Source organism: Chamaea fasciata, unplaced genomic scaffold (genome assembly GCF_029207755.1).
Source record: "Chamaea fasciata isolate MVZ Bird 193981 ecotype frontalis unplaced genomic scaffold, bChaFas1.0.hap1 SCAF_16, whole genome shotgun sequence".
Taxonomy (NCBI): Eukaryota; Metazoa; Chordata; class Aves; order Passeriformes; family Sylviidae; genus Chamaea; species Chamaea fasciata.
In genome coordinates, this window is record NW_027094101.1 from 5,922,561 (window position 1) to 5,931,133 (window position 8,573).

Consider the following 8,573-nt stretch of genomic DNA (forward strand, 5'->3'; position numbering starts at 1 on the left):
GGGCGGCCGCCAGGGGAGGCGTGGATTTAGTCACTGGGAGGGGGAGTTTTCTCCCCATTTGGAGGAGAAAAAGTTAAAAAGCGCCATAAGACACCTAAATGTAACTGTCCGCTGGATAATCCCGAGCTGGGTGGGCGGATACATCCCCAGCATCACCAAGTGACATCAAATGTGAGCGGGGCCGGGGCCGCCAGAGCCCCTCTCCAGCCCTAGCGAGAGACCGCCGGGCCAGGAACGGGGAGGAGGAGGAGGAGGAGGATGAAGGTCGGCTGCCCAGAACTTCCCCAGAACCTGCCCAGAGGTCTGGCTGTGGCGAGGGAGGGAGGCCCGCCGGGAGCACGGGGTCTGTCCCTGCTGGGGCATTGCATCAGGCATCGGCAGCGTCACGAAATCATGGAATGGTTTCAAGGCTGGAAAAGACCCGCGGGTTCCTCCCCGCCCCGTCCCCGCAGATGAGCGTGGGGTGGCCGGGTGAGGGGGGCAGCAAGGCGGCCCCGCTGCCGCCCTGCCCCGCTGGGCTCGCTCCAGCGCTGTGATGGCCGGATCGCAACAGCTGCCCCGCAGCACACGCATCCCATAAAATAACTCACCAGACCTCATGCAGCTGGCAAAGCATGAGAAGAGACAAGGTAACACTTAAACAGCTGCCTATAAATTAGGTAAAAATAATCAATAATACATATAATATATTAACGGCATTTCAGTGACATGATATGGATAATATACATTAATATATAAATACCTCACAAATAATTCAGAGTGTTTCCATTTCATCAACAATCACTGGCCAATGTATTTACTTTATGGTAAGGATTATACATTTCATTATAAATGGCTTGCTGGGCATGTCAGCAACTTTTACATCTCCATTCACTTTATTATTAATGGTTTCCTGAACAGTAATGGCATAATAATGCACACAATGCAGCATGAATATTTGATGTGGCATCTATAGTCTCCCATTTATCATTTATAACAGGCTACAAAAACATTATAAAACATTTATTACAAATTTATAGATCACTTTATACTAAAACAAAGTTGTGTTATAAATACATTATTAATCCTTTATGCCATTTATAGGAATCCCTTGTAATAAGGCCTTAGCATATGTTGCTGCACGACTGTAACAAGAGTGGTGTGGTGAGGAGGAAATACGGCACTGTGAGGCTGCTCCCAGGTCCTGGGTATATTCTGTGATGGAAAGCAGAAACATCTGCACTCAAAATTAATCAGACTACCAAGGGACTGATCAAAAGAAATGCTGGATTAACTCAAAGTTAGGTTTTTACCCCTCACTCCCCTCAAAAAATACGCTTGCTGGAGCCCTGAAAGATGAGCTGTCCCACATTTCCACACCACCTTTGATAAAATTGTATCATTTACAAAAAGCCTGGCTAACAATGAGCAGCCCTTCCCATCCTCAGGTATCTTAGGCCTTGGTGAGAAATAAAGAGGAAGCACTAGGTATAGGAAATGTGGCTGTGGAGTTTCTGTTTGCATCCCCTGCTGCGCTTCCAGTCAACATAGTGCAGCACTGGGAAAAGAGGAGAAGGAAATGAGGTTTGGAAATGGAGTGGTTGCCAGTTGCCAGTCATACAAACAGTGAAAATCAGCTCCTGAGTGCAGCTTTGACACAGCTGTACTTACCCCTTTCAGATTTAATGGCCCAGATGGGGCACAGCCCAGGGAATGAGACTTAGGTGTTGTTTTTTGTTTTAATATATTTGTTTAACATGACAATCTGTCTTCTAACAAACCCAGCTTAATGACTCAATGCAGTTAGTCCCTTCTCATTACCTCGTGCTTTGGGAAGGGGCAGCTGGGGCTGGGTGGCAGGGGACACAGACCCAGGGAGTGGAAAGCCAGGCTGGGCTCAGAGCAGCTGTGATTTCCTGTGTATCACAGGCCTGCACATTTCACCTCGTCCCTCCCTGCACTGTGCTGTTTTTCACCAGGACGGTCATACCACAAATCCAGGCTTGCAGACACCAGAAGAAGAAACTATTAGTTACTGGCTCCAAGCTGTGCATCCCGAGAGAGGGTCAGTCTGGAGGTACAGCCCTTGCTGGTCAGTCTGGAGGTACAGCCCTTGCTGCACCAGAGGAATCAGGTCCACGTTATCTACTACGGTGATTAAAATAACATTTCTGAAGGAGTTTGCTAATACAGTAAGAATATTATTGCTGGCCCAATAATGGCTTTCCAAAGTACAGGCAGCAGAGACTTGTGCAGTGTTAGCTGGTGAATTAAGGAGAGCTCTGTGGGAGTTTGCAGCTATGATGAGCCTTTAATGCACCAACAGGTAAACTAACACACACTGAGATAGGAACGGGGCAGGAAGGGAGCAGAGCTGCCTGTGCAGCTGCCTATTACCCACAGCTGCTGTTCTCCCAGGATGCTTCTCAGGGGATGATGTTTACAAATCCTCACTCTGGATTGTACCTCTCCTTTCTACATCTTTTCCTTCGAGGGAGCCTTATAGGTCCTTATCCTGTTTTGCAGACGTTGCCCCTGCTCACTGAGCTTTTCCCAGAGCTGCTGGGTGAGGTTTCCCACCTATGATGCACAGCTGGCTCATGGAGCAAAGTGTGTCCTGCAGCACACAGCCTGCTCCCCTAGCTCCCTTCCCAAGGTGTGTTTGGAAGCTTGTTGGAATAGCAATCCACATACATGGACTGTTTTATTCTTCTCTACTTATAGACACTCTTCTTTCTCTTCCTTATTCCTTTTCAGTTCTCTTCTTACATACCAGACTGCACCGGAGAAATGCTGAGTGTTTCCTGACAGTTGCTATGACTATGGCTAGTGGGGATTACTCTGCCATCACCTCTTAAATTTATCCTGGTTCCCACATGCAGCAACCAATGGATTTTACTATTAGTAGAGAAAAAAATATCTGACTCGGCCACCCTAAAGCCCAAAAAAACCCAACCAACATTTGTCAGCTTGAAGACTCCAGGGGAGGAAGGGCTAATTGCTTGTGTCAGGAAATGTGGGGCCTCATGAAGCTGAGAATCAAGAGATGCATTTTTTTTTTCCCTCTCATAAGAGAGCATAACATCATAGAAAAAAATCACATCTTTTAACTATTGTGAGAAATCAGCTGATCAAATTGAGCTACTTCATAATTTTGCTGCGGGCTGTTCACTCCCAACAATAGGAAGTGTGTGTCGTAGCCAAGAGCTCTCATACATCCCCGTGCCAATGGCTTGAATTAAATTGAGGGATTTAAAACAAGAAGGAAAAAGCATTTGTCTCATCAGTAACATGCCTCATCAGCTCTCTTCCCAGAAGGCAGCCAGGCTGACTCCACAGAGATGGAAAGGCCCCAAACAGGGAAAAGAAAGCCCCAACAATTTCACAGCTACTCACGCAGAAATGCTTCCACATGATACCTGCCTCCCCTCAGAGTCTGACTAGTTTGACCTGCAAAAAGTAGCAGAAAAAAAAGTTATTATGAAATTCAAGTCTGAACAAGAATTTCCACTTCTTCCATTCTTCCAAGAAGATGAAAGAGAAATGTGAAGTTACAGGAAAAGGCACTTTGATAAATCTCTCTGCAACAATCCCCCTGAGAAGTTCATAAATGGTAAACCCATTATCCTAAAATCTCAAAGGACCAAAATCAGAAATCATGAGCATCAGAACAAAGAGTTTCCTGTCACCTAGGCATAATACAATATCACATCAAAACAGAAAGAAGTCTCTCTCCCTTGTCCCTCTTACCTACCAGCCAGATGTCCTGATGGCTTTTCTGTCCCCCAGTGCAGTGAAATGAGGGACAGGCTAGAGGGTGATATCAGAAAGTTATTTTCAGGCAACAAAGGTAAGAGATTCCTCACATCCTGCATCTTACACACAAGGTGATAGGAAAAATGAAAAGGACATAAACAGCAGCTTGGTGGGTCACCAGTCCCAGGGAACTGAAAGGAGCTCTCCAAGAGGGTTGGGGGTGGTATTTATTTCATAAGGTGATCTCCCCTTGTCTTCCAGAGAGAAGAAACAGATGATGGTGATCCCTGGTCTTTGCACTGCCATGGCAGAACACTCTCTCTGGTCCTCCAGGAGCTGCAGACATCCCCATTCTTATCAGAAAGCAAAAGCAAATGTGTGTTTTGCAGACCAAAACCTGTTTGGATCATGCAACTGGGTGAAGTGACCCCAGGTTTATCAAGGCACCACCATGGGAGCAGGACACACCCTGGAGCAGGAAGTGGCTTGGGCACTTGAAAATGCTGTGTCTTATCAGTAGAGCAGAGTTTAAAGCCTGTAAAACCAATAAAATTTGTTAGTGATTAACAGTGTGAACGTGCTGAAGCAAAAAAGCACTTGGTGTTTTCCAGGCTCATTGCAGACATGAGTAAGTGAAGTTTCCTTTCCCTGGAAGTGAGGGTAAGTGAGGTCTTGTTCTTGTTTCAAGGAACACAAAAACACTTGCTCATCATTCAGGTTATTTCTGAACCCTGAAATCCAGCTGGGACCTCACCTGGAAGAGAAGCCAGCTCTCACATCAGGTTACGAACTTAATAGCAATAAAATCCTTGAGACAGAGTAATTCTGAAGGCCAGAACTTTCCACTTTTGCACTGAATTGAAGAAAAACTACAAATTGCCTTGTTTGCACCCAGACCAAACCTGAAGCACTGTGTGCTTTGTTAGGGGGAGGACAGGGACTCCCCTGGAACATCTGTGACAGTGTAAAATTGGGACTCTCCAGTCCTGGCATAGCAGCGTGGCCACTCTGTGTCCTCCACAGCCACTGGCACCCTGTGTCCCTGTGTTGGTGCCTTGGTGGGTGCAGAACCAGGGAATGGCCTGGTGTGGGGCACTACAAGCTCTGCAAGAGAACATGGTAGATGTGTTTTGGGATGCCCCAAAAGGGCTGAGCATCCTTAGACGTCTCACTCGTCTCCAAAGATACAATAAAACCATATGCATCCCTTTGGATTTTGAATATCCAATAATATTTTGAATATTATTGGTTAAAAAAAAAAAAGAGAGAGAAAGGGAGGTAATTTTATTACTCTTATGGTATGTTTTCCATTATTTGCATAATTGCTTAATGCTAATAAGACAATTAGCGATTCTTACAGCTTAATAATTACCCAGCAATGACTGGGCTACTGTAGCTTAATTAATTTTTTAATTGTTGCTGGGGGTCTTGACATTTTTTTGCCAGTATCTTCTTGTGTTAGAGATGGTGTTCCTGCAAACAGGCTGATCCCAAAACACCACCAGCAGCACAGGACAGACAGATATGTTATTACAGAGGTCTTCTGATTTTAAAATGATGGGAAATTTCCAGCTCTGTATTCTGCTACTTTAGGGGCAAATTATCTAAATATAAGGACAGGGAACACAGGGAACAGTCCACCTCAGGCAAATGCTACCCCTAGAGCAGCCAGGCTACTTAGCTGGCATGGGGCTGGCTTTGACACTCCTAAAGTTAACAAAAGTCTTACCATTTATAGCTTTTAGCAAACAAGTCCCCGAGTAAAGTGTGAACTGTACCGTCCTGAACTGTGGTATGGCCAGAAGGAAGTTAATTGAGGGCAGGCAGGGCCAGGATTGCATTTGCCACTGATGGAGGTCACAGATGAGGTTGGCTGGGGGGAGTGGATGGCAGGGCCCCAGGGAGCAGTCCTGGGAATACACTCCACTCACAGACATGAGCTAATGGAGACAGAGTTTTCCTCTCCTTTTTTTTTTTTTTTTTTTTTTTATTTTGCACAAGACTTCTTGCCTGCTGCTGCTTGCAAGGTGAGGCTTCTCTTTACCCTTTCTCATCTCTCATTGCTGGCACAACATCAGCCTTTAGCCATGAAATCCCAGTTGGTGGCTGTTACCTGCACACATCTCCCTGCACTTCCACTGCTGGCATGGCAGGTTGGGCAGATTTTCCTCTGAGCTCAGTGCTGGGGCTCATCCAGCTCCCCAATGCCAGGCATGTCCCCGAGGCTGCAGCCTCACCGAGTCAGGAACAGGCAGGCACTGCCTGGTTAGTCATGCCCTGCTCATGACCAAATCTACATGTTGCTCCAGGACACCCCTCAGTTCCTGGGATGCACAACCCTGCCCAGAGCTGTGTCACAAAGACACAAACCTCCAGGACATTGGCACATGTGAGGGGCCACAATTCCAGCCACACAGGGCCTGGCAGATGCGTGGTATGGCCAGGTTAGAGGTGCCCACTTGTGCCCAGCCAAGCAGTGAAGGTCCATCATGTGACTGCTGGACAAGAGCCAGCCTTGCCCTGAGCTGGGTGCAGCCACAGGATGAGAAACAAACCTCTGGCCAGTTTTTTCTTCCCCATCATGCCTCTCCCTACAGCTGGCAGGAGATTGCCAGTGTATCTAAGAAGACAAAAAGCCTCCCTTAGGAGCCAGTGTTAAGCACATTCCCCAGCCCCAGACACCGGCTCTGGCAGCCCAGTTCTCTTTAGAAAGCTCTTGACTACAGGAGATGATGGTAGAAAAGTGTCTAAACAAGCATTTTGCACCAGTTTGGGATGTGAGGCAGATGGGAGCAGTGACTTGCACTGGGTGAGTCATGGGGCCCCATGGGCTTGGCCAGGAAAGACCCTGCAAACCTCCTCACCACTCCTCTTCTGATCAAGGCACAAGCTCTTGAAGACACAGAAGATGGCCCCAGCCCCAGGAGCAGCCTGGGAGAGCTGTGAAGGGTGACACTGTCAACCCAGCCAGGATGGGAGGAGAGGAGGTGCTCAGCCAGGCAGAGATGGGAGTTACAGAGCACAGATTACAGGCAGGCAAGTGTCAGGGCATCAGTACCACTGTCACCAACCGTTTGAGAGTTGTCACGGCTGCCTTCCCTGACAGCAGGGATGGGCTCCTGCCCTGAGCTGTCTCCACACAGCCAGGCACCCCCTGACAGCCCTGTTTTTAGCACTGATCTGGTTTTGATGATGTGCTTCAAGCCAAGGCAACCTGCTTAGTTCCACTGGGTCCAAGCAGCAGAGAAAATGCATTGTGGGAACCTTCAACACAGCAAAAAGGAGAGATCAACAAATCAGAGATGATGAGTTTTGTACTGGGAGATCTATGGCAAGTCTCAGTTCTGCAGAGTAACTTCCACCCACATCATCTCCATTCGACTTCATTTCCTGATCTCCCAAAAGGTGATTGCTGCTGCTGCTGCTGGAGACGCTCCTTCCACCTTCCCAGACACATCTCTTGCCACACAGCTCTGCAAAGCCTGTCTGTTCTGGACTCAGGGGTCATGAAGTAGTTCTGCCAACATCCAAGCATGTCCTGCTCCTGTGACCCAGGCATCCTAGGGCAGGTCTGCTCACCACAGGCATTGCAAAACAGACTCAGGATCATTTGGGACCAGCCACATTGTTTGGTTTTGCCTGTAAATGTTTCTAGTTGCAGCCCCAGAGTGGAATTTCTGGAAAGCCCCAGCTGCAGAGAGGATCTTCACCAAAGCACCACTGTTGTGTTTGACTCACTGTCTTTGCACAATTACAGTCTTGAGACATCTTCCTTACTCCTTGACTCAAAGTCCTTAAAAGCCCTTTTCCAGGAAGTCGCACAAGTTCCCAGCTGCTCTAGGCCCACAGCAGCACCAACAGAACTACCTCCCTGCTCTGACAAACTGAGCAGTGCCTTAATTATGTGTGATAAGGGACTAAGGTAAGGGTTCTCAGTGAGATTACTGGCTCCCCTTGGACTGGCGTTAATCCTGCTGTCACTGTGCCCCTCAGGAAACCCATTCCACTGACTTGATCTCCTTCAGCTGTTCCTCCACATAATTTATATGGAGCTAATTGCCACAGTAGTGGCTCCGGATGCGAAGCAGATGCTGCTGAGGAAAAGAGCATGTTGCATCCATAACTGATGGCTCTAATCTCTATTTAAAGACAAGGCTACTTAGAGTTGATGGGAAGTTCAGTTCTCCCCCTTTTCTTCTCCATTTCTCTGCAAAGCCAGTTGGACATTCATTCGTATTTTGACACACCAGCTAAAGAGTTCAGCTGTGGTATTCCTCATGTGCAAGAACAGGCAGTATTTCCCCACCCAGCCACCTATGAGGTCACAACTGTCCCTGCCACCAGCAAGGAGATAAAATTCCTCCAGGATGTTTGTCTTTACTATACTATAATGTTTCTCTACTAACAAGTGGAGCACCAGAGGAATAGAGACAAAGGATATGAGAACAAACTGGTGATGAGAATTAAGTGAGGCTGGAGAATGAGCACATGGAGCAGTAATTTCTCTGAAGCAGGGGAAAGGAAGATTTCCTGTCTTCAAATGAGAGCTGGCAAATAAACCATCACCCCTATCAGCAGGCAAGGACCAAAGAACAGTGGTCAGAAGAGTCACAGGGAGGAACTGGCAGATCCTAAAGAGGAAACCCAGCTGCTTGTTCAAAGCCTCCACTGTGACATTGGCCAGCTGCTGGAATGTTTGCAGATGGACCAAGAAGTTTATTTGTTTTTAAACAAAAGTTTTCCAAGGAACCTCTTAAATGTTGTTGTGTCAGCAGTTGGTGCTGACCCAACTCATCCAGGGTACCCCAGTCGACCTTCCAAATCTGCTCCATTTCTTG